The sequence below is a fragment of the Rhinatrema bivittatum genome, chromosome 5 (assembly GCF_901001135.1).
Source record: "Rhinatrema bivittatum chromosome 5, aRhiBiv1.1, whole genome shotgun sequence".
Classification (NCBI taxonomy): Eukaryota; Metazoa; Chordata; class Amphibia; order Gymnophiona; family Rhinatrematidae; genus Rhinatrema; species Rhinatrema bivittatum.
The window spans coordinates 52,388,159-52,415,152 of NC_042619.1; the positions used below are offsets into that span (position 1 = coordinate 52,388,159).

General features: G+C 45.9%; 1 protein-coding gene across 1 annotated transcript in view; it reads left to right on the forward strand.

The window, feature by feature from the left end:
• LOC115091955 (pannexin-1-like) overlaps nucleotides 1-26,994 on the forward strand; it is a 75,206-nt gene that overhangs the window by 7,974 nt on the left and 40,238 nt on the right. The gene's annotated exons all lie outside the window — the stretch shown is intronic.

A 26,994-nucleotide genomic window follows, 5' to 3' on the forward strand; every position in this document is an offset into this window, starting at 1 on the left:
TTTGACAGAAAGCTTGTCTGTACTGCTGACGTGGTTTGAGCCTGGATCTCCTTCCTATCGGTCTTGGAGAAACAGGCTGAGTGGTTTGATGGAGAGGTGGACACTGCTCACTCACAGGCCGACACAGTACAGTGTGCGCCGGCGGAGCGCACTGTTAACCCTCATTTGGACGCGCTAGCTTTACCCCTTATTCAGTAAGGGGTAAAGCTAACGCATCCAATAGCCCCCGCAACATGCAAATGCATGTTGATGGCCCTATTAGGTATTCCTGCGTGATTCAGTAAGTAAAATGTGCAGCCAAGCCACACATTTTACTTTCAGAAATTAGTGCCTACCCAAAGGTAGGCGTTAATTTCTGCCGGCACCAGGAAAGTGCACAGAAAAGCAGTAAAAACTGCTTTTCTGTACACCCTCCAACTTAACATCATGGCGATATTAAGTCGGAGGTCCCAAAAGTAAAAAATAATTAAACATTTAAAAAAAAAATTTAAAATCAGCCCGCGGCTCGCGGGTTGAAAACCGGACGCTCAATTTTGCCGGCAGCCCGGGTTTCCGAACCCGTGGCTGTCAACGGGTTTGAGAACCGATGCCGGCAAAATTGAGCGTCGGCTGTCAAACCCGCTGACAGCCACCGCTCCTGTCAAAAAAGAGGTGCTAGGGACGCCACTCTTTTTACCGCGGGCTTTCATTTGAATACTGAATCGTGTGCACAGGAGAGTGACCTGTGCTCGCGCCGGGAGAGCGGGTGCTCACCCGCTCTCCTGCGACTTTTACTGTATCAGCCTGTCAGTCTTTTAAATGTAAATTGAAAGTGAATGAGGTATGGGATGCATACTTGCAGAGCTAGAAGTGAGGTAATTTAATTAATGTAGGCGATGCTGGACTGAAAGCTTCAGTGGGTGAGGACATCTTGAGTGTAGCCCCCCCTGTATTTTTGTTTGTTGGAGAGCAGAAGCTTGATGGCCGGGGCTCCCCCGAAAGGAGTATCCTCTTTAGGCCCTCGATTTGAATTCTGGGAAAATGTGGGGGGGGGTGGAGGGTAGGAGGGGATCTTCTGACTACGGATTCTGTTTTGTAATTGGGTTATGTCCAAGTCTGGGGTTCTATGTAGGAAAATGCAAGAAATGTACAATAGATCTCTTCTTGTTCTGCAGTGATTCTGGCCCGCAGAAGAGTCTATGCAGGCCACATGTTTGTAATATTTGATTATTAAACAAGCTTAGACATACATTTCTTTAAAAAAAAAAAGAATATTTGAAGGGATCGAGGAGTGGGAACGGGAGAGAATGGGACCAGCCACGGTGCTTATATTTTCAGAGTATTAGCTGGAAGTGGATTGGGGTGGGGGAACCTGTAGGGCTGCACATTTTGACCTTGGGTGAGAGGGAGGAGAGGTCATGGTAAGACCAATAGGCCCAAGATCTTTTTTTTTCCCCGCAGAGTTTCACTTCGGTACTTAACCATATGTTCTTTTGAATATAACCAGTTAACTTTAGTCTTATCTGGCTAACTATAACCGGATAACTTTATAACTAACCAGCAATATTAAAAAAATTGTCACTTAGGTTTAAAGTTGCCTGGCTCCAGTTAGCCAGAGAACTGTAATTGGGAATATAATAGATAACTTATCTCATTATACATTTTCCTGGTTTTTTAATATTGGCCTTCTCGTGTATTGCTGTCATGATTTTATTTCCTGCATTTTGGTGGGATGTAAAGAGTATTTTGAAAACTGTTGATCTCCAATCTCTTAAATTCAAACAGTTGTGGTTTTGTTTTTGTTTTTTTTAATTGTTCACATCTAATTTTGAGTGAAATTCAATTGGGACCTCTGATTTGTTTTGAAGACGGTGAACGGTTATGATCTTTACTTTTAGATTTTGTAAGAGACCTTTAAAAAAAAGTTTTATTCTCCTTAGCATATGGTAATAATAGATGAGACTTTTTCCCCCATTGTTTCTTTGGTTTACCTCAGTAAAACAAAATGTTTCTTTCAGCACTTTTTCACTTCATGTATTTATTTCCCTAGTATTGTTTGCTTTTTTTTCTTCTTCTTCTTCTTTCTCTGTGAGGGTATAGAATATGCCCAGGAATACATTTCAGCTATGTGTAATGAATTGAGATCCATTAACCTCCCCCCACACACGTGCACACACATCTCAACTTTGCAGTTCTGTAGCATCATGATGGAGTGACTTCAAACAAAATTATGACACAATTCAGTTCAAAACAAACTCAAAATTGTGCTCTGGATTTCTTCACTTTCTCTTACTGAGGTGCCAAATTAATGGCTCTAAACACCAGTCCCGGTGTTCTTTGCATACTTTTTTTATTTTTAAAGCTATTGTCAGCTTCACAGACTAATCCATTTCATTTTCAAGTGTAATATTTTCAGTAGGAGCTCATTCAGACCAGTTGGAATGATGCCCTTTAATGGCTGAAGTTAGAACTGAATCTGAATCGCCTTAAACCATAGCCAAACTGGAGCAGAAACCCCCCCCCCCCCCCCAAAAAAAAAAAGTACTGGTCTGACTCCTGCTTAGAAAGTTTTGTCTACTTGCCTGCTACTTAGCCAGATAAATCCGAACTTATCCGGCTAACTGACGCTGAATATCGAACCCATCATGTGTGATGGTTACATTTCATTTGTATGTACAGGACATTCTGTGCTTGTCCAACTTAATAATGGGCAGTAAAAGGTTTGGAGGGGGAAAAAAATCACCTTTAGAATTACAAATGGGCTGGTTTATAACCGTGGTGAATTTTAATGCCCTCCAGCTCATGCTGGATACGGTGTAAGGCTTGTTGTGTTCAGCATTCCGTACAAGTCAGAATCTGTTTCCTTCTGTTAGTCACAGTCTCTGCCAAAGCGACACCAGAGCTTAAAAAAAAACCCAAACAACGTGCTTCACTCTCTATTTGTTTACAAGAATTACATTTGTACAATCCAGCCAGCCTATAAAAATCTTCAGCAGGACTCGCAACTCTTTTTTTTGGGAATTTTCATTCTGCAAAGCTTGGACCCCCACGTGGGGGGGATGCAGACTACCAGCAGCAGAAGGAAATCTCCTGGCAGCTCAGCTCCCCCGGACCCTGCAGCTTAAAAATCATCAGAACTTTTAATCATTAGCGCCACGATTGCCACAAGAATAACTACCTTTCATTTTTTTTTTTCACAGAGCGCACTCTCGGATCATTTTTTTTTTTAACATATGCAGCAAGTCCAAATGCTTCTTGTAACCTGAGCTGTGACTGTAATCGTTATGCTCAGTATCAACCCGCCCCTTTGCTTAGGGGTAAATATTTTTGCCTGCGTTGGTCTGCTGTCCTCCTTACTCTTTACCCCGCTCATGCTCACCCTGAGCGCCTATTAGTGATCAGTCACTTTTTTTAAATGTTTAATTATTTTTTACTTTTGGGACCTCCGACTTAATATCGCCATGATGTTAAGTTGGAGGGTGTACTGAGAACCGATGCCGGCAAAATTGAGCGTCGGCTGTCAAACCCGCTGACAGCCACCGCTCCTGTCAAAAAAGAGGTGCTAGGGACGCGCCTCTTTTTACCGCGGGCTTTCATTTGAATACTGAATCGTGTGCACAGGAGAGTGACGTGTCGAAAAGTAAACATTGTGACTGATCACTAATAGGCGCTCAGGGTGAGCGCTCGCCCGCTCTCCCGCGATTTTTACTGTATCGGCCCGATTATCTCCTGCTGCCCTGCTCCTTCACTCCTGAGGACAGATGGGCTAAAGCACTCGCACACTGGCAATGATAAAAGAGCAGGCAATAAATACAAAAGGTGCACCTTCATCAAATCTCTTCAAGTGCAGTGAGCCAGCATGTCAGTTCACTAAAGGTTACATACACAATAGGTTTCATGAATATTTTAATCACCTTGCCCCGCTATCCTTCCTCAGGGAGCAGGTTTTCCACATGGAGACTTCAGTACTGAGTTGCTTTAAATGGATGCCAGCCAAAATATTGCTTCCCCCTCTTCAGTATTCTCTTCAGCAGCTGCTAGGTCATATTTCATTTATTTATTTATTTTTACTTATTTAAAGCTTTTATATACCGACATTCATTGGAAGTGTCACATTGGTTTACATTCAACAAGAACTTAGCTTAACATGCTTTACAGGGAACTGTATAAATATAAAGAAATTTATAAACTGTATGGTTAGTTAATATCAAGGGTTAGGAGTGCTGGGTTTCTGGTGATGTAATGGAAAATGGGTGGGGCTTATTTTGGCGTGAGGAAGCAGCATGGGTGGAGCCACAGCCATTCATTGTGTGTGGAGGAAGCAGGGCAAGAATGAAGTTTTCTTTTGGATACATTTGACAGGTGGTGTACATAATATATGGTACTCTAGGAAAAGTTAAAAAGTGGGGATGCGTCATTCAGATGATTGTGACGTGTAGCATTAAACAAGCCTCCCTTTGTGCTTGGCTTCTTATTGTGTACTAAACTTCATAGATTTGGGGGCTGTAGTTCTGAATTATTATCTAAAAAAAATTTAATAAAAACAGACATTTTGTTCAGAGCAATATTTTGTGTGTGTGTGTGTGTGAGAGAGAGAGGATGGGGAGAAAGGCGGGGTAGAGGGAGGCTCTAACCAATTGGTCCTGTAATCACAAAGCTTTAAGAATTTTATATCATTTAGCAATATTACATCACCAGAAACCCAGCACTCCTAACCCTTGATATTATCACAGGGGTAAAGCTTACAGCCCTGCATCGAAAAGTTTAGACACACTATCCCATCCACTCTACCTAACACATTGGTACTGCAGGGTACAAAATAAGACTGAAACATTTTACCATGACGTCTGTTAATATTATCCTGTTTTAAATACAAACTTTGTCATTCATCCAGTCACATGGCTAATGTTGGGGAGATACCCGTTCTGGAGAAGGTTTTCATGGGTAATGATACAGATGGACTGAACCAAATCACGGTGAACCTAGAAGATGTGGTAGGCCTGATTGATAAACTGAAGAGAAGTAACTCACCTGGACCAGATGGTATACACCACAGAGTTCTGAAGGAACTAAAAAATGAAATTTCAGACCTATTAGTAAAAATTTGTAACCTATCATTAAAATCATCCATTGTACCTGAAGATTGGAGGATAGCTCATGTAACCCCAATATTTAAAAAGGGCTCCAGGGGCGATCTGGGAAACTACAGACTGGTTAGCCTGACTTCAGTGCCAGGAAAAATAGTGGAAAGTGTTCTAAGCATCAAAATCACAGAACATACAGAAAGACATGGTTTAATGGAGCAAAGCCAGCATGGCTTTACCCAAGGCAAGTCTTGCCTCACAAATCTGCTTCACTTTTTTGAAGGAGTTAATAAACATGTGGATAAAGGTGAACCTGTAGATGTAGTATACTTGGATTTTCAGAAGGCATTTGACAAAGTTCCTCATGAGAGGCTTCTAGGAAAAGTAAAAAGTCATGGGATAGGTGGCAATGTCTTTTCGTGGATTACAAACTGGCTAAAAGATAGGAAACAGAGAGTAGGATTAAATGGACAATTTTCTCAGTGGAAGGGAGTGGGCAGTGGAGTGCCTCAGGGATGTGTATTGGGACCCTTACTTTTCAATATATTTATACGACGAGTGAGGTAATCAAATTTGCAGATGATACAAAATTGTTCAGAGTAGTTAAATCACAAGCAGATTGTGATAAATTGCAGGAAGACCTTGTGAGACTGGAAAATTGGGCATCGAAATGGCAGATGAAATTTAATGTGGTTAAGTGCAAGGTGATGCATAAGGGGGAAAAATAACCCATGCTATAGTTACACAATGTTAGGTTCCATATTAGGTGCTACCACCCAAGAAAGAGATCTAGGCGTCATAGTGGATAACACATTGAAATCATCGGCTCAGTGTGCTGCGGCAGTCAAAAAAGCAAACAGAATGTTGGGAAGTATTAGAAAGGGAATGGTGAATAAAACGGAAAATGTCATAATGCCTCTGTATCGCTCCATGGTGAGACCCCACCTTGAATACTGTGTACAGTTCTGGTCACCGCATCTCAAAAAAGATATAGTTGCGATGGAGAAGGTATAGAGAAGGGTGACCAAAATGATAAGGGGAATGGAACAGCTCCCCTATGAGGAAAGACTAAAGAGGTTAGGACTTTTCAGCTTGGAGAAGAGACAGCTGAGGGGGGATATGATAGAGGTGTTTAAATTCATGAGAGGTCTAGAACAGGTAGATGTGAATCAGTTATTTACTCTTTTGGTTAATAGAAAAACAAGGGGGCACTCCATGAAGTTAGCATGTAGCACATTTAAAACTAATCGGAGAAAGTTCTTTTTCACTCAACGCACAATTAAACTCTGGAATTTGTTGCCAGAGGATATGGTTGGTGCAGTTAGTATAGCTGTGTTTAAAAAAGGATTGGATAAGTTCTTGGAGGAGAAGTCCATTACCTGCTATTAATTAAGTTCACTTAGAGAATAGCCACTGCCATTAGCAATGGTTACATGGAATAGACTTGGTTTTTGGGTACTTGCCAGGTTCTTATGGCCTGGATTGGCCACTGTTGGAAACAGGATGCTGGGCTTGATGGCTCCTTGGTCTGACCCAGTATGGCATGTTCTTAGGTTCTTAAGAGTTGGATTTTAATTGATTAGATTCAAGAGGAACCACTCGTGTTTACCAGAGCTAGCCTCTGGCCAATAAAGGGTGCCAAGGCCAGAGCTGCCCCAGGGGGGTACCAGTGCCCCCTTCTATTGTGTCCATGCTAAGGAATTGCTGCTAGCCTCTATCTGCCCCACAAGGCCGAAGAACTGCAGCTGTGGCTACTGACAACCCAGCTGTGCCCCCAGTCGCATGGTCTGTGGGCGAAAGAGCTACTGCAGAACCCTACTCTGTCAGGATTTTGGAGCCGGCAGCCGGGTGCTCGTAACTTCATCCTTCTGCCTCTTGGCTCTCTTTTCACTCGTGCGGTTCAAACAGGTGATTTACAAACTGAAACTACACGGATGGACGGAATAGGAGCGAGTGGAAGAAGGATGAAGTCCAGACGTGCCTGACTGCCTGCCAGCTCTGTGTCAGCCCAATTAGGAAAGAGAGAGGGGCAGGGCTATCTCTAGGCCTGGGGCTCCAGTGAGATTCTCTTCAACCCCCCCCCCCCTTGCTGCAATGAAGAAGAGAGCCAGAAACCGCCGGCAGAATTGGGTTCCGAACCCAGAAGCGGCGGGTAAGCAGCCGAAAATTAAACACAAGGCTCAGCTGAGCCCCGGATCGCTTCCTTGCCAGCTCTCGCACTCCCCTGGGCTGAAAATTTGAAAAGGCAGTGACTGGCCCATTAGTAAATAAATAACTTGAGCCACTGGCTTACAGTAATCTGACTGGGGATCATTAGTGTGGGCTGATAAGAAGGAGATGGTTAGGAGGGACTGGAGATGAAAGCAGGAAGAAGGATTGAGGTTCAGCCTGGGGATGGCGAGGCGGGAAGGGGGGAAAAATATCGGGGTCTCTGCAGGAGAAGGTTGGGTGGGAAGGGAGAAGGTGATGGGGTAGGAGGTGAACGTGCTGGAGTCTTTACCCCCGCTCAGCTGCTGGCATCGCAGGGTAGTAACTAGAACTCAAAGGTTCCCAGGAATGCTGCTTGGTGTTTCCAGTTCAATTTTTGTCTGCATGTTTCTACAGTATTTCTATTTTGTGGTCCCTTGCATAAAACCCTGATTTATTTGCGGATGTCGGCACATTTTAAAACATGTGCAGGCAATTGAAATCACCAGTTAACCCATTATTTCTCCAGGTAATTAAGACTCTCCTAATTCTTCACCCTGAGCTCCCACCCATCCAATATCAGAGGAGTCATATCAATTGCACTAGATAATTAGCAGGTGTAAAATTGCATGAATAATCTTCCCAATATGTTACTTGTAAATTTCTTCTAAAAATAGCAATGTGTGTGTGTACTTCTTGGCCCTGCCCAGGAATGCCCCTAAATTGTCTCTTGTTTGCACAAGTAAATGTGCATGCAAAACTGAAAATACACACATAAGTTTGATATTTATAAATAGCATGTACAGGAGTACAAGCTATTTGCGCGCCTATATGCTAATTTTACATGCATAACTGCTTTGAAAATTCTCTCCTGAATTTCCAGAGTACTAATGAGTATTAAACTCTGGATTTAGTGTGAGATATTGTGATGTATTATCAGGGTCAGATTGCAGGAAAATATCTTCCCCGGGGGATTTTTTCAAAGCCCGCCCATGACTTATCTGACTCCCTCGTGCACTTTCCCTGCAGCATGAGTGTCAACAGCTCCCCAAAGTATGCCAAGTCGACTCTGGAACCTGGCAGAATTAAGCCTAAATATCTCCAAAATAAATTTCACATTTTTCCTAAATAACTAAGAAATAGAGCATACTGTAGACCAGCAGTGAGTAAACGGAGCTGTAGACCTCATTCCATCCATTCAAATCGGTTAACATACACATAACTACACTGCTAGCCAGTGTCTGAGCATGTGTGCGTGTGTCTATCACATAAACAGATTTATAGATTTCAGAAGCTCTATATACACTGACACACACACTCTTTCTCAGACACCTTCTCACAGACACACAGATAAGCCCACAGACTGAGTGCGAGAGTGTGTGTGTGTCAGAGAGAGACACCCCCACATGCACTCTCCCTCTGAAACAAAGGGGTAGATTTTTAAAGAAGCACACTCGTGTCCATGTGCACGCGCTTCCCGGTGTTGGATGTCCTGGTGCTAGCCTGATCTTGTAATCCCTATGGGGTTTATGCAATATTGTGCACTAGGGCTAGCGCACAGGTTAGCCGATGATTGGATGCACTAAGTTAACATCTGATGCAAAAAGGAGATCAGCGCGTCTAAACACGCTGGTAGCTAATAGCGCTCATCACATGTAAATGCCATGTAGATGAGGATATTAGCCTATTGCCCCGATGCAAAAAAATCACCGTGTCCCTGACGCGCACGTTTTTACACGCAAGAACTAACACCAGCCCCGGAGCTGGCATTATGTCTTGATGCGCAGCAAGAGCTAAAAAATAAAAGCTGAAATTACTGCTTTTCCGTGGTTCCTCCTACTTAGTATTCATCCTGAAACTAAATAGGAGGAACCACAGGAAGCAGCATGAAAAAAAAAAAATCTTGACAGCGGTCAGGTTAGGAATACAGATGCTCAGTTTATTCGTGTCCGTTTTCCTAACCTGCACACAGCCACGTATCCTGGGCACCCGATGCTAGGGACGCACAGTTTATCCCTAACGCGACTTTCCGAGCACGGCGGCTCATTTGCCTATTGCATCAGGTGCCCAGGAGAGGGGGATGGTGCGTGCGCGCGCTGAAAAAACGCGCGCCCAGTTTTGGACGCATGCTTGATATTGCATTGGCCCGTGTGCCCTTCAAACCTGGTCTTTTGAAGCATTCAGGACAGACTGAGTGATGCTGCAGAACTTGCTGGCACTGAATAAACACACAAGTAGCATTGAGTTGTACATTCAGTGGCCAATTTTCAAACTCCTTTGAAAATCCCAGGGTGGACAGGCACCACCCTTTTCCCCTTTATAAGGGGAGGGAGGGAGGGTAGAGGGATTCCTAGAGGTTGGTTTTTTGGGGGTTTTTTTATATCCCCATTTATCTATTTTGTAAAATTTTGGGCACTGCTGGAAAATAAAGTAATCTTCCATTCCTTATATGCAGTCTGCTTTTTATGTTTACTCCTTTCCCATTCTTCACGTCCCATGTGTAGAGGAGAATAAATCAATGGAAATATAGTAATCTAGAAATGTTATTTATAATTCAACATTTGGAGCAAAGTATTACCTTTGTGCTTTGACTAGATTGCGCTTGCCACATCAGTAAATGTATAAATGCAGAGAGATTCATCCCTGCTTAATCTGTAAAGCGTGCGAGGAGTTTCAACTTGTTGTACACACATGCTGCTTTAGCCGTGTAGTATGCTTCGAGAGGCGAGGTGACATGTTCAGGCAGTGAAGGTGAGAGCTGTATTTTATTCACTGAATTAATTAAAACCAGCACTTTCAGTAAAATGGACTTTGTGCACAGTCGTGTGCAAACATACTGCAGAATGTTTGAGCCCCTGCTGTAGAATATACCTCTGAGCTGCTGCAGGAAACCATGGTCTGTGGTCATTCTAGTGATCCACTACCAGTGCTCTTGTGGAGATTAATAATGCCAGGCCTGTAACAGATATCAGTTTGAGAGCAAGGTAGTAAACACTAGAGATGTGAATCATGTGCCAGATCATCTTAACGATCAGATTCGGCTGGGGGGGGGGGGGAAATCTGATCGTTAAGATATGTGAATTGGAATCGTTTCCAATTCCAATTCACATCGCAAATTTTTTTTTTTTTAGGGAGGCCCGCGCCGCTAAAAAAAAAAAACCCACCCGACCCTTTAAATCGACCCCCCCCCCTCCCGACCCCCCCAAAACCTTTTAAAGTTACCTGGTGGGCCAGGGGGGCCTCGGGGAGAGATCCAGGGGGGCCTCGGGGAGAGGAGAGATCCAGGGGGGCCTCGGGGAGAGGAGAGATCCAGGGGGGCCTTGAGGAAAGATTTCCTGTTCCCAGGCATCAGCTGTTCTAAAAGAAAAATGGCGCCGATGCCCCTTTGACCTTACCATGTGATAGGGTATCCGTGCCATTGGCCGGCCCCTGTCACATGGTAGGAGCACTGGATGGCCGGCACCATCTTTAAAGATGGCACTGGCCATCGTTACTCATCAGCCCCTATTATAGAGTATAGTAATCTTTAAAGATGGCGCCGGCCATCCAGTGCTCCTACCATGTGACAGGGGCCGGCCAATGGCACAGATACCCTGTCACATGGTAAGGGCAAAGGGGCATCGGCGCCATTTTTTTTAGAACAGCTGATGCCTGGGAATGGGAAATCTTTCCCCGAGGCCCCCCTGGACCACCAGGTAACTTTAAAAGGTTTTGGGGGGTCGGGAGGGGGGGGTCGATTTAAAGGGTCGGGTGGGTTTTGTTTTTTTTGTAGCGGCACGGGCCTCCCTAAAAAAAAATTAGCGACGGGTCGGGAGGGTGGGGGAGGCTAAGGGGGATCGATTTAGAGTCGGGTGGGTTTTGTTTTTTTTATCGGGCCATCGGCGCCATTTTAATTAGTGGCAGCCAAAATGGCGCCGATGGCCCGAGAGCGGGAGATCGCGCCGGGACCCCCCACTGGACCACCAGGTAACTTAACATTTTGGGGGGGGGTTCGGGAGGGTGGGGGAGGGTAAGGAATTGGTTTTAAAGGGTCGGGGTGGGTTTAGGGGTTGTTTTGGTGTGCCGGTTTTCTCGCCCTCCCCCAAATAATTCCCGTGCCCTATTTAACGATACAATACAAATGCCCCTGACGATAAATTGGGGGCATTTGTATTGTATCGTGCACTCTAACGATTTAGAACGATTTTAAAATTCTGACGATAATTTTAATCGTTCAAAAACTATTCACATCCCTGGTAACACCATCAAATTATTCTCTTACTTATGAGAACGAGGGAGCTTTCTAATTGTGCATTTAGTAGCAGTGGAATGAATTTTCAAGGGCGCTGCATGCACAAAACTAGCATAATAGCATAGTCATTTTTGAAATGTTATTTTCATGCAGAAAACCTTTTTGAAAATTTAGACCTATGGAGTAAATTCTCAAAGTATCAGTTTTCAAAAGCCCATTTACTTGTATAAAACCTTTTGAAAATTACCTCAAGTGTGTATAAATCTGTTAAGACTGTATGTTTGGAACTTTTCTCTGGCTTTATTACCATTCCCCACAGCCATATATTTAGGAATGAAAAAAAGCTCTATTGATCAAAGCAGCTCTCGGTCCAAACAAACGGAAGATCCATCACAAACATTCAGTAACAATTTTGGCAAAGGCTGCTGCCAAAAACAAAAATTAACTCTCATTTTTCAACATTTTTTTTTTTGCTGCAGGTATTTTGGTAAGTCATGCATGCGTCTCAAGGGCTGCTGGAAGCTTCTTGTACTCTCATTTAAAATCCTGTCTTAGGGTAATTCTGTACTGAGCCAAGTCATCTCTGCATCTTGGGAGCGGTCTGTGTACAGATGTAGATTGTTAAGGCAGAAAAAGGCCTGGGGGCCTCCTGTTGCAATCCCACAGACCCTACTTGACCTCTGGCATTCCTTTCACTTCCCCATTAACTAAATATTTCTGGGTAAGCTAACAAGCAGAACTTTCGATGCTGCTTCGATGACAGTCAGAAGAGCTGAAGGAAATCATCGGTTTAGACCGTAGCGGGATCAGCAGATTGTAGGTACTGAATGCAGGGTTGACAGCGCCTTGTGTGTCTGTGGAAGTGCAGCTGCCTGAGAGTCAGTAGCTGTCTAGCTGCTATTCTTTACTCGAGGCTCATAAACCCTACTTTCTAGGTCTTATTTTACAGATTTATTGAAACTACAATGCATATATTTAGATTTGGAGAGCGGCTAACAAGACTGTGGGTCAGTGGCTAGGTTTAATGAGTGTTAACTGCCAGGAGACGTCCGCTGAATTTTGCTGCTGATGGTAATGGCTAGGGCTCTGTTTTTTTTTTTTTTGTTATTACAAAAAGAATTCCACCTAATGCTTCTTTCCCTAAAGTTTTTAATGCAATTTATTTTTCTAAAAGCATTCATACTCCTGGCAGTGGGAAATCCACTTTCACCTTTGGACATTTGACTTTACACAAGTCTGCTCACCTGACTAATGATAAAGGGCACATTTTGTTTAGGTAATTTTATGAAGTGCAGGAACACTTTCACTGACTCTAGGAAAGGTTTTACATTATTTTGTGTTAATAAGAGAATTTCACTTTTTTAAAAACAAATATCTATCACAATGCTTAAGCAATTAAATTGTATATGTAGGGTCGTAACGATTGTCGAGTTTAGTTTTCAGAATCTCAGAGGGGAGGCTATGGGCCTCAGTCAGGGGAAGGCGTGAGGCTGACGGGTTCTCAAACCTGTCCTGGGGGGGGACTTCCAGTCAGTCAGTCAAGTGTTCAGGATATCTGCAGCGAATAAGTTTGTGCGGGAGAAGCGTCTGGGCTGTCCCAGGGCTTGTGAGTGCATGTTGGCTCACAGGCCCTGTGCTTATTTTATTTCAGGTTTTTGCAGCTATTACTGCTGCATAAAGATCTGCATTACTGCTGCACGAGGAATGCAGGAAGAATGAGAGCGCGAGAAAAAGGTGTGAGTGTGGGGGGGGGGGAGGCTGCTGCTATGCAGGAAGTTGGTGGACAGAGAGAAGGGAGGCTGCTGCTGGACAAAGGGTTGTGGGGAGAGGGGCTGCTGTTGAGCAGGTGGTTGGGAGAGAAAGGGGCTGCCTGTGAGCAGCGAGTGAGAGGAGGGGAAGCTGCTAGGCAAAGGAAGGGTGGTAGAGAGAGGAGCATTGGATGGGGGAGAAAGAAGAGGATGCAGGGTAGGAATTGGGTGGGGGAAGTGAAAAAGGAGGATGCTGGGCAGGAGGAAAGAGAGATGGGGTGCTTTGCTGCAGGCGCTGCTGCCAGAGGAACAGCTGTGCCTTTACTGCCAAAGGAGAGAGTGCTGTTTTGGAACAGCCGCTGATAAATCAACCTGGGATGGGGAGGAGGGTATAATTCTAATGTGCCCCGGGTGCAGAAAAAGCTGGTCCCAACATTGCTTTGGCTTGTATATCAGAATACTTGGGGAACTTTTGATTTCCTGTCCCCTCAGATCACTGTGGATTAACGGGGGCAGGTGGGACCAGATGCGCACACACACACTAACACACTCACATGTTCATGCTTACTTTCACTCTCATACATTCACTCTCACGCCTTCTCTCACACATTCTCACGTGCTGACTTACAACTTTACTCCTCATTCTCCCACATACACACACTCTCACACACCTGCTCATTTTTACCTTCACTTCTCTTCCTCCTACACACTCTCTCTCTCTTTCTCTCTGACATGCTCACTCATCCTCTTCCCCTCCCCCAGAATTTTCCAGAGACTGCAGCCTCCTCTTTGGGTATACGGAGCAGGAGCCTTTTTCTGTAGGCCCGCGCAGTCTCTTGCCTCTTTCTGGCTGCTGAGGGAGCTGACACTGCCCTTTTTCTACTTCTGGAGGTCTGACACTTCTCGGCCTGATGCTGCTCCTCTTCCAGCCCGGGCAGCTCAGTGCCTCTCTTTCTTCAGCCACATGGGCCCACCCCTGCTTCTTCCTTACAGCCTGTGCAGCTTGATGCCCCCTCCTTCTGCAGCCGTGCAAGCCCTTCATTGCTCCTCTTCCTCCCAGCCTACGCAGCTCAGTGCCCCTCCTTTAGCCATGCGGAGACCCGACACTGCTTCTTCTTCTTCTTCTTCCTGGGCCCCTAAGGGCCTGTATCCACTGCAGCACCTGGAACTTTATGGTGTTGGCCCAGAGACCCAATGCTTCCTTTAGAATTCTGGAGTCTCTGGGCCAAATCCTTAGAGTTCCCAGGTATGAATATCAAACAGCCCATACAATACAGCCTGAGCAGAAGTGACTTCCGTTTTGTCTTTGGACCGTCCTGTAATGGCCGAACGTGCTGCGTTTCTGTTGCTTGTTGCCATGTTTAGCTGTAACTGATAGTGTTCTACAACTGTCCCACGCATGCTTCCCTTACGTTAGTCTCATCTATTCAGATTGTTGGCTGTCCTTGGTAGTGCCAGAGAGAGAGTATGCTGATCACTCAGAAATTGCATCTTAGATATTCCTCTGATCAGAATCTTTATTGAACAACACTCCTATAAACAGCATAAATGTCTCACCATAATTTGTATTCAGAAACATTTTTTTATTGTATGAAAATAAAATGGTGTCACTCAAGCATTTTTTTTAAACTCTTTATTCATTTAACAACATTTCTATACCATATTTTCACAGAGGGTCAATACGGTTTACAGTCCCAAATGGTACATACATTAAACTATTAAAAAAATTAACAATGTCAAACTAACAATCGATAATAACAATGCTGTCTAGAAGATGGTAGTGTATTTTTCTTCCTAACCTGTAAATTTTAATCTGGTGTGTTTCAAAAATGCCTGTTAAAAAGCCAAGTTTTTAAAAGTTTTTTTAAAAGTGGTAGTGGTGATTTCAGTTCTTAATCTATCAGGCATGTTATTCCATAACATTGGACCACCTAGGGAAAATGTTTAGTCTCTAATCTCACCAAAGAGTGTCTGTTTAATCGATGGAATCTCAAGGAGTCCTTTATCTTGTGATCTTAAATTTCTCATGGGAATGTTAAGTTTTCCCAATTTAACAAAAATCAAGAGCACTTGACATTGAGAAATGCCCGACTATAAGACTGAATACAAATAAGCAGGCAAAGGAATACAATATATTGTCACTCAACAAGCAGGTACAAAGTCCACATATTGGGAGAATTTTAACATAAATTTAAACACTCAGGTTTAAACACCCATCCAGGCTGGACTCACTGGATGGGTGTTTAGAATAAAGTTTACTGTGATTGATTGTGATAAAATCAATAGGAGCAAATAATAAAGTGTCCAGTTATATCCAAGTTCTTCAGCCATATGGGAATACAGATTTTTAGGGTCCCTACCTCTGTGGATATGTCCCTCAGGGTAGGGGCTTGGAACTTGCTTATCCTTCATGGGGTGGAAATAAGTGTCCCTAGTGTTGTCAGGGTTGCCCTAGGTATAAGAACATAAGAAATTGCCATGCTGGGTCAGACCAAGGGTCCATCAAGCCCAGCATCCTGTTTCCAACAGAGGCCAAAACCAGGCCACAAGAGCCTGGCAATTACCCAAACACCAAGAAGATCCCATGCTACTGATGCAATTAATAGCAGTGGCTATTCCCTAAGTAAAATTGATTAATAGCCATTAATGGACTTCTCCTCCAAGAACTTATCCAAACCTTTTTTGAACCCAGCTACACTAACTGCACTAACCACATCCTCTGGCAACAAATTCCAGAGCTTTATTGTGCGTTGAGTGAAAAAGAATTTTCTCTGATTAGTCTTAAATGTGCTACTTGCTAACTTCATGGAATGCCCCCTAGTCCTTCTATTATTCGAAAGTGTGAATAACCGATTCACATCTACTCGTTCAAGACCTCTCATGATCTTAAAGACCTCTATCAGATCCCCCCCTCAGCCGTCTCTTCTCCAAGCTGAACAGCCCTAATCTCTTCAGCCTTTCCTCATAGGGAAGCTGTTCCATCCCCTTTATCATTTTGGTTGCCCTTCTCTGTACCTTCTCCATCGCAACTATATCTTTTTTGAGATGCGGCGACCAGAATTGTACACAGTATTCCTGATCCCTGATCCCCAAGTTATTTGAGGTCCACAAGTACTCCCGATCTCCACTCTGTCAGGGTCCTGTGTCCTGCAGGTCTGGATTTGTCATTAGGTGCACTGGGGCATCAGGCTGGCTTAAGATTTTCTGCCTTTCAGTTGTGCTGAGTCTCACTCAGTAGAGAACAGCCCACTCCTTCATGATCCAGCATATCCCGTCTAGGCAGCATGCAAGGAAGAGGAGAGCCTGTATGCAACGGACTGATCAAAGTGGAATCATTTTGGGGAGACAAGGAATGGCTGAATATAGATCACTGGAGGGTGAGAAAAGAGGCTGGGGATGAGAAAGGGATTGGCTAGGGGGCGCAGGTCTGTGTATGAGGGAAAGGAATTGTGTGTGTGTGTGTGTATATGTATGTATGTATATATTTATTTATTTAGCGTTTTTTATATACCGAGGTATAGCAGAGTTGCCTTCACTCCGGTTTACATTATAACAACCTGTTACATTGGAATTTTGAAAAATTACATTAAACAGACTGAGAACTGACATATAAAATTAGTCCAAACAAAACAAGATATACCAAAAGTTAGGTATACTGAAAAAACAGGGTTCATAGATAATAGGAGATATCTGTACATATATATATGTCATTGGGTGGGAAGCTAGAGAGGGGTATGCAAGGAGGAACCAGACTGGAGCATGGTAGGGACTCCTACCTTCTTTCCTCCCCAACCACTGCAATTCAGATCTTCTCTCCCTTGATTTTAGATTCTCTTCCCCAGATCCTGGAACCTCCCTTCCTTCCTTCCTACCACTCCCTTTTCTCCAGATCCTGAAACCCACTCCCCAACCCTTCCTACTCCTTCCTCCCCTTCCTCAATCCAAGATCCTTCCACTCTCTCTCTCCTATTACCCATCACAGATTCTTAATCTTCCCCATCTCCTGTATCCCTTGTCCTCTCTCCTTTTCACACTCTTCCCCCCCCCCTTCCTCCTCACCCCATTCCTGCACGCTGGAGGAAGGGACCGTGGCAGCTAGACCACACCGTTGGAGCCATGCCTCACGGTTCTGCTTGCTGGGTCTTTGAGGAGTCGCTTTTCACCTTAACAGGCACAATCTTTGCTCCAGGTGCTCTTCAAGTGGGGATGACGCATCTGCACGGCTCTCTCTCCGGGTTCACTCGACTTCTTCTTCGGCACATCGGGCCAGGCTTTCACCCGGGGCTCTCTCAGATAGCAAGCCAGTGGTGGCCATGTTTGATTCGGCCATGCGGCTCCCAGTGGCTTCCGGGGGGCCTGATGTTTCCCCACCTCATCTGTCCCCGGTTGGGACTAGTACCGAAGGGAATCGGGTGCATTGTGGAGGGGAAGATTTCCCTCTGAATGTTGAATCCGCGGAGAAGAATTTCTTCTCGGACCATGACTCCTTTGACTGCCAGTCCTTTTCATCAAATTTTGTGCTTCTGATACACCAGGTTTTTTAAGCCAAGAAAGCATCGGGGGGACACAGCAGGCCGCGGCCTCATGTCATGGGGGGGACCTAGATCGTGCGACAAGTTTGCTCTGCCTAAGCGCACGGACAGGGTCCGGCACATTTTAGGCCTACCCTTGGGGTCAGGGGACCTGCAGGGAGATACGGATGATTCTGAGGGCCTGCAGAGGTCCCCAGGAGACCCCTCTGGAGTGGATCCGTTTGAGGACCTGGAGGAGGTCCCTATTGCTGAGGTGGATGATCCCAAGGTGATCCATCTCTTTTGCAGAGAGGAGCTCTGTGTTATGTTTTGTAGAGTTTGTGTGGACCCTTGGACACTGTGGCAGCTGACCACGCCCATGAGGGGAAGTCCCGTGAGGGGCCACAGGTCAGGCTCAGCTCTGGACACACAAACACAGATTATACCTTTATTTAGACAGTTTGTGGAGCCACCAGAGGTGGTGGTAGTGAGTAGAAGATGGAGCCCGGCTGCGCTAGTACCCCTCAGGGCGCTGGAACAGCAGTTCCTCCGGTAGCAGTGCTATAGTGAAAATAACTGAGAGAACGAGTACAATAAGACATTCACAGAGTCCCCAGTATGGAGAAGCCCCGAGATAGGGAGAGCTGGCCCTCGAGGAGCAAGTACCAGATCCCTGGGAGCAGAGACTCATTGGCAAGTACTCACGCAGCAGTTCCAAGTAGGAGATGGCACTGGCGCTGGAACGGAGACAGGCCCTCGAGGAGCGAGTACCTGGTTCTAGGGAAACAGCTCTGAGGAGTAGATTGTAGTAGTACTCACAGATGGTGTCTGTAGCGAATTCATCCAAGTAGAAGAGGAGATGGACACAGGCAGCAAGTCAGGGAACATGGGCCCTCGAGGAGCGAGTACCGGTTCCTGATAGCGACCTGAAAGAAGCAGAGAGGCCCCCGAGGAGCGAGTACCGGTTCCTGATAGCGACCTGAAAGAAGCAGAGAGGCCCCCGAGGAGCGGGTACCTCGTTAGCAGCAAAGAGTCCAATAGAAGTTGGAGGCAGAGTAGCTGGGTATGGAGAGCGAATCCCATCTGTAGGAATCCCTTGCTAACTCAACAGCTAGCAATAAACGATAGGCTTAAATATCTGGGCAACATGACATCATCACATGGGGACGCCCTTGAGGTTCGGGCCACAGAGGAAATAAGAATGAGGACCATGCAGAGCATACGCCCTAAGGTACCTGAGGAGCATGGTGGGAGGCAGCTACCAAGCCAGTCCCAGGACGCCGGAGAGGATGGCAGGCAGACGCTGCGGCAGCCAGACGTCCACAGGGAGCAGGAGGAGTCACAGAAAAAGAAAGGTAGGGGGAGTGAAGCCGTCGGGCAGCGACGGTTGCAACACTCTGGCCACTGATTCCACAGGTTCTTAAGGAACTTGGAATCAAGATGACTCAGGAAGAGTCTGATTTGGAAGGAACAGATCCCATATTGGATGGCCTACAGGGTCTGCTGAGGACATTCCCTTTTCATAAGTCAGTGAAAAAGCTGGTGGTTCTGGAGTGGGATACTCCAGAATCTGGGCTAAGAGTTGGCAGAGCTATGGCTAAACTCTGTCCATTGCCAGAGGACACCTTGGAGTTGTTGGCGCTTCCCAAGGTGAATGATTCTGTGTCTGCAGTTACCAGGAAGACTACTATTCCAGTGGCAGGCTCCGGCGCTTTACATGATGTACAGGATTGTAAGTTGGAGCTTCATCTCAAGAGGATCTTTGAGGTTTCAATTCTAGCCATACATGCAGCAGTGTGCAGTAGTCTGGTACAGAGAACTTGTCTGCATTGGGTCCAGTAGTTGCAGGATTTGTAAGCTTGTGGGGGTGGGGGGCTGTGGCATAATAGGCTGACCGTCTGGAAGAGGCACGGCTTATGGTGCTGATGCCTTCTATGATCTTGTCAGGGCCTCTTCCTAAATTATGATGTCAGCAGTGTCTAGACATTTGTAGTGGTTATGTAACTGGTCGGCAGATGTGTGTTCCAAGTCACAACTGGGAGCGCTTCCTTTTAAGGGGACGTTTTTGTTTGATGACTACCTGGAGCAGGTAATGAAGCATCTAGGTGAGTCCAAGGTTCAGAAGTTACCGGAGGACAAGTTTAAGAGCAAAAGGTTTGTGCCTGCGCAGGCTCGGTTTCTTGACAATCAGAGGTTTCGCCAGTCCAAGAGTTCAAGAGGTCTGCAGCGGCAAGCCTCTGCCAGGGCATCCTCCTGGAATTGGTCCTTTCGCAGGGCAAGGAGACCTTCATGGGACAATTCAGGGGCTAGTGCAGGCAGCGCTAAGTTCTTGCAATGAAGTGACGCTAGCCCACTCTTCAGTTCCGGCAGTCGGAGGGCAGTTGGTGCACTTTTTCGATGAGCAGGTCAAGATTACCACAGACCTCGAGGTGATAAGATGGCCATGCTTTAGAATTTTCTTGTCCCATCAGAGACCTCTTTGTGTCCCCTTGCAGTCCTCTTACAAAGCAGGCAGCAGTTCGAGAACAGTGAATCTCTTTAAGCAGCTGGGAGCCATAGTGCCAGTTCCACTCGAAGAGCAGCAGATGGGGGAGATATTCCATCTATTTCATGGTGCCAAAGAAGGATGGGTCTTTTTGCCCCATTTTGGATTTAAAGAGGGTGAATGCGGTCCTCAGTTACCCATTTTCATATAGAGACCCTAAGATTGGTCATTGCAGCAGTGCACAAAGGGGAGTATTTATCATCTCTGGACCTGACAGAGGCTTATTTCCACATAGCCATCTGACAAGAGTACTAGAGGTTCCTCCGCACCATGGTTCTTGGGGAACATCTGCAGTTTCGAGCCCTTCCCTTCAGACTGGCAACGGCGCCACATACATTCACCAAGGTGATGGTGGTGGTGCGGTGGTCTTAAAAGAGAAGGGGTGCTGGTTCATCCATATCTGGATGACTGGCTCATATGGGTGAAGTCAGAAGTTCTTAGTCAACAGTCAGTGCAGAAGGTGCTGCAATGCTTGCAGTCGTTACACTGGGTGGTGAATGCCGCAAAGAGTCATCTCGTTCCCTCTCAGTCCCTGGAGTAACTGGGAATGCGATTTGACACAAGGGAGGGGAGAGCGTCCCTCACAGAGGAGAGGATTATGAAGTTACAGGGTCAGGTCCATTACCTGTTAGAGCTTGCAGTGTCCAGGGTGTGAGATTATTTGCAAGTCCTGGGTTCCATGGCGTCTACTCAGGGGAGTTAGTTCTTGGGCATTTGTGCATAAGTAACCTCTTCAGAGGGCTCTCCTCTCCCACTGGAATCCACAGTGGCTTATACCAACTGCCAGGGGAAAACAAAGAGTTGAGCAGTGGCCCAGGAGGCCCAGGAGTTGATCCTCTGGGCGGAGCAGCACTTGGAGTAAATAGTAGTGTCACACTTTGCCAGGGTGGAGAGCGTGCAGGTGGACTTCCTGAGTCAGAAGGCGTTGAATCTCAGAGAGTGGTAGCTGTCAGAGGTGGCTATGTATCTCATTTGCAGGACATAGGGCTCGCCTTATGGTGATCAGGGAGAACTCAAAGGCTCCATGATTCTTCAGGCGGAAGACGTTGACGCTTTGGTGCTTCCGTGGCCTTGCGATGTGCTTCTGTATTTCTTTCCCTAATGGCCTCTGGTGAGCAAAATGATACAGAGGATAGAGAGACATCCAGGAGATGTAATTCTGGTGGATCCAGAATGGCCTCACCACCCCTGGTTTGCAGATCTTGTCAACCGAGCCATAGACAGGCCCCTGAGTTTCAGCCATCTTGAAGATCTTCTCCACCAGGATCCCATATTTTCAGACCAGGCAGCTCACTTTTATCTCACAGCCTGGTTTTTGAGAGGAGAATATTGAGGCACGGAGGTTATCCAGAAGTGGTTATCTTCACCTTGCTGCATGCCAGGCAGACTTCCACATCTTTTTGTCTTATGTGCGTATTTGGAAAGTTTTTGAGTTCTGGTGTGTGGCTAGGGGGTTGCAGGTGCTACAAGCTACACTGTCACATATTTGACTTTTTTCTTCAGGAAGGATTGCCAAGGGTCTAACCTACAACTCTCTAAGGGTACAGGTAGTGGCCCTGGGTTATCTCCGCAGTAAGGTTCAGGGATTTTCCCTGTCTGCTCACCCGGATGTTGTGCGTTTTCTTCGGGGAGCGAAGAATTTGCGTCCTCCTGTAAGGAAGGCTTGCCTGTCTTAGAGTCTTAATTTGGTGCTTACAGCTTTGTGTGTGGCTCCATTTGAACCCCTGAAGAGAGCTACTCTGAAGGATTTGACTGTTAAGGTGGTCTTTCTGGTAGCTATTTGTTTGGCATGATGGATTTCGGAGCGTCAGGCTTTGTCATTTCTGCAGGTTTCTGAGACTGTGGTGTCTTTGCGTACAGTACCTTCCTTTCTCCCGAAGGTAGTGTCAGGCTTCTATGTTAACCAGTCTGTGCAACTTCTGGCTTTTCCAGACTTGGATTCCTCTACTCCACATGTGAGGGAGCCGAGGCTTTTGAATGTTCATCGTGCGTTGTTAAAGATACCTAAAGTCACTAATTGTTGAGCTGTGTGAGATCAATGGTAAACTAACATATCTTTTATTTCATTTTATCTTTTCTTTTACTTTGATACTGGATTTTGCCTTTAATATTTAATTATTCTATATGACATTATACTCAAAAATATACAGTGATAAAAACAAAGAAGGATCGGTATAAAAAGGACTTTTATTAAATCTTGCCCAAGATTTAATAAAAGTCCTCTTTATACTGATCCTTCTTCATTTTTATCACTGTATAGCTATTGTGGATCGGCTTCCGCTTTGTTTTTTGGGACCATCCATTATAGTCAAAAAGACTTTTTATCTTTTTACCTTAATTATTCTGATTTTATATTACAACTATGTATTTATGTTCTTAATTTTGTAAACCGATGCGATGGTATAACTGAACGACGGTCTAGAAAAATGTGTTAAATAAATAAACTAATGATTTTCGTATATCGAATCATCTTTTTGTCCTCTGGAATGGCCCAAGGAAGGAGCATCAGGCTTCTAAAGATACTATTGCATGCTGGCTCAAACAAGCTATCGGTTCGGCTTATATTGCCAAGGGTGGGCTGGTGCCGGATGGTTTTAGGGCTCATGCATTCACAGGCAGCCTCTTAGGCAGAGGCTCAGCAGGTGTCGCCGCGAGAGATTTGCAGGGCAGCGATTTGAAAGTCGCTGCACACTTTCACCAGACACTATCACGTGGACATCGGGGCTCCAACTGCAGCATGTTTTGGTGAGAGCGTGCTGCGAGCGGGACTCTCCAGGTCCCACCCAGTTTAGTGGGCTTAGGTACATCCCAGGAGTCTGGACTGATCTGGGTACGTACAGGGAGAGAAAAATTTGGTTCTTTCCTGCTAATTTTCATTCCTGTAGTACTACAGATCAGTCCAGACACCCGCCCAGGTATGAGGGGTGAGTTTCCTGCTCGTTCCTTCTTTGTTTGCAAGTGAAGCAGAGTTGTTATCTGTTCCCTACACTGTTTTGTGTGTTGCTTCTATTCTAGGACAAAGTGGTGTCCTGTGAGTTTCAGCATCACCATCCTCCTGTTCATTGGGGAGGGGATGGGCTGTCAAGTTTTATAGGTTTTGCATCTTGACTTGAGTACAGGTCAATACTGAGGGGACTGCAGGTGGCACTCAGTTATATACCAGTTTTAAGAAAACTTTATCTGTCTTCATCTGGCAGGGGTACAAAACCCAGGAGTCTGGACTGATCTGTGGTACTACAGGAACGAAAATTAGCAGGAAAGAACCAATGTTCCTTTAGACCTTCTGCTCCCTGTTGTCCAATCTTTGGGGGGGGGGGGGGTGTGATAGGGGGTGACTGCACCTAGGGGTGACCAAATTCTAAATCCGTCACTGGTGTCCCGGGAGGTCTCCAGATCTCCTCCTCCTCTTCGCTCCCTTGAATTCCTCTTAAAAAATGCAGATCTATACTGGAAGCAGAAATTCTGGGCAAGGAAGGGGGGCAGAAAAAAATACTTCCTTCCCATTTAGATGGAAAAACACAATCTTGGCAAAAACAATACTGGATGGTCAACTGCTGGCCTCAGCAATCTCCTCTTGATGGGGCGTAGAAAACCCTTCTGCACTTCTGGAGGGGGAATCTCTGCCTCCCAGAAGGCACAGGTTTAAGAATACAAAAATCTCACAAAATATCGCAAAATAAATCTCTCTCTGCCTCTCTTCTCTCCAGTCTCTAACCAAGACCTGGCAGGGCAGTGTCTCTCTCCCTTCCTAGGCGAGGCTGGGTCCTAGCTTTGGAAAGCAACTTCCTGTCTCAAAAGAATCTCTACTCTGCCACACCTTACCTTAGGTTCCCCACCCCGCCTTTTCTGGATAAAGAATCTACCACCTCAACTATCCTCAAAGGGAGCTGCTGTATCTCCGTCCTAGCTGACAACAAAAGGGCAGGGAACTAGGGCCATCTGGTGGAGACCCCAGGGTGCTCTAAACATGTATTGCACAGAATAATTCATGTAAGCTATGATGGGGTAATCGCCTAACGCATATCCTGGGCTCTTATTAATCAGGGGGTTGATGAGATGGTGTAGCTGACCAGCGGGATGAATTGCTCACTGCACAAGGGTAATCAGGCCTCTCTTTGGACAGTGATAGCTTCTTTCTTGGCACGGGCTTACAGTTTTCCCAGGGAGCTATCTAATTATCTCTTGCTGGTGAGTCAGATCCCAGATGACAAATGCAGGTTGCCAGCAAGTATTTGTGGTTCCAAAACAAAGGTCTGTTTATTTACAAGAGAGCAATCTTTACACAGGCCAATCAAACTCACAGCAAATACTTGTTTAGCAGCCACATTAACCATTTTCTCCCCATAAGTCATAATTCTGGGTGACAATTTGCAAACGCCCTTTGCAGACTCGCAGTCCTAGCGTGGATAATTACTGCACTGTTACCTGAAGTCCCTGCCATGGCCACCATGAGCTGTTGGATTGTCTCTCTAACTCCTAAGAATTTCCAGAAATCGTAAACAGTCTTACTTTAAGCTATGAATCCCACGCCGTTCCCACAGCAAAAATAATCCTTACAGTTCTCGTATGAGGGTCTCTCGGTATTGGCTGCTAGGAGGAAGATATCTCACGAGTTATACAGCATTATCCTCCTAGAGGCTTAGACATTCAGTAGGCCCAGCTTAGGAGTGCGGCGAGAGACTCCTAAGCTGGGAGAAGGGAGGGGAGTGGGGAGTGGGAGCAAGAGTCAGAGGAATGATGCCACGTCTCCAGAAGTGGAAGTGGCAACCTGATCCTCTCAGGCAGCAGCTCTTCCGCATCTATGTGCCTACAAGTTCAGCCTGGAGGATAGCGAGCAACTCATTTCCGGCGTCCTGGAGAATTACAACCTGCTCTTCAGCAACTGGAATGCAATTACCTCCAGGACTGCCAGATGTGGTGGACCATCTCCCAGGCCATATCTCGATGAATCAAGAGGACTGGAGAGCAGGTGGCTCACCGCTACTGGGACATAAAGGCACAGCTGAAGCATAAGGTGGTCGGCAGGAACAAACACATGTGCCAGACTGGAGGAGGAGCCCCTTGCCCAATCAGCATGATGCCGAAGGAGGAATGGCTTATTCAGCGGCTGGGACCGGATGTCTTTGAGGGCATGGATGAGGCCCTGGATAAGATGCGGGCTGGGGCCAGTAAGTCACATCACCTGTAAATGTGAAGTCTGCTACAGATGTCCACACTTTTTTTTTGCATAGGATGCTCACTTGAACGATGCAAAGTGCACATCTTACGCAAAACAGTACATGTGCACTTCTTAGCATTTATACTTATGTCTTCTTCTTTGCTTCCACAGCTCTTGCCCAGGAAGCCCCAATCCCAGCCGTGCAGCCCTAGGTACCAGTAGTGTAGCCCCAGCTCTGTGGCCCCCGTTCTCATGGATGCTGAGACACAGTGGACAGAGGAGGAGGAGGAGCAGCAGCCACAGCCACAACAGAAGCTGCTTGTACAGCTTGGGTCGCCCATACCCCTTGATGCTAGCCTCTACCTCTCAAGCTTTATGAAGAGCCACCGCCCTGCCGTGGGAGGAACTTGCCCGGTCACTAGCTGCCTCCAGCAGGCCATGTGTCCAGCAGGATTTACAAGAAGTCACCCGGCCAGCTCACCCCATGAGGCCAGCAATGCCGGCACTGGAGCCAGAGAGACAGCACTTCAGCGACTTAGCAACCCCGCTACCTGCAGCACCAGTAGTGGATCAATCAGTGCAGGCCACACTTGACCACATAGAGAGGAGGCATGGGGTGCAGCTACACCATCTACGGGCAGAGCTGGTCTGAATGAGGAGGGTTCAGCTGAACCACACCTGTGCTGTGCAGCAGCAAGCAGCAGCCATAACCCAGGGCTTTATCATAGTGATTTATTTTATATACCGACATTTGATCTCAATCAGGATATCACATCTGTTTACATTCAGGTACTGTAGGTATTTCTCTATCCCCAGAGGGCTTACAATATAAATTTTTGTACCTGAGGCAATTGAGGGTAAAGTGACTTGCCCAAGGTAACAAGGAGTGACAGCAGGACTCGAACCCTGGTCTCCTGGTTCCATAAGTCCACTGCTCTAACCACTAGGCTCTAACCACTAACCACTTGGCTAGCTCTGTCAGTAATTTGACCACAGTGTTGCTGCAGCTAATCCACCCGTGCCATCCCCATCCTCTCAAGAGTCCACTGAAGTATCTCTGAAGCAGGCCTAGAGTTGTCTGGCTAACCTAGCCGGATAACTCAACCCTTCCCCAGAATGCCCCCCCAAATGCTCTCTTTTTAAATATGTCTAAAAGTAGCTATCCGGCTATGATTTAGATGGATTGCTTTTGAGTTATCCGTCTAAATGGATTTTGAATATGGCCCTGATAAACTTTACTTATACCAAATAAAAATGTCCAGTTGCACACAGCTGAAGATGATTTGTTGCATGTGTCTTTTAAAGAATCAATGTGTTTTCTTGACCTGTAATAAACATGTTTGTATTTCATATTCCATTATGTCGGCCTTTTTTTTTTTTTTTTTTGCAGTGTTTAATATTTGAAGCGATTGGATCAGCAGAGAGGCTGGGACCCCAAGCCGCTGGCCCCTCCCTCTTGCTCTTGGGCATGCTGATGATAAACAGCGGGTGCTCAGTCAGATGGCAGCCCACGAATGCCGTGCCATCACAGCCTCATGTACCTAATATCTG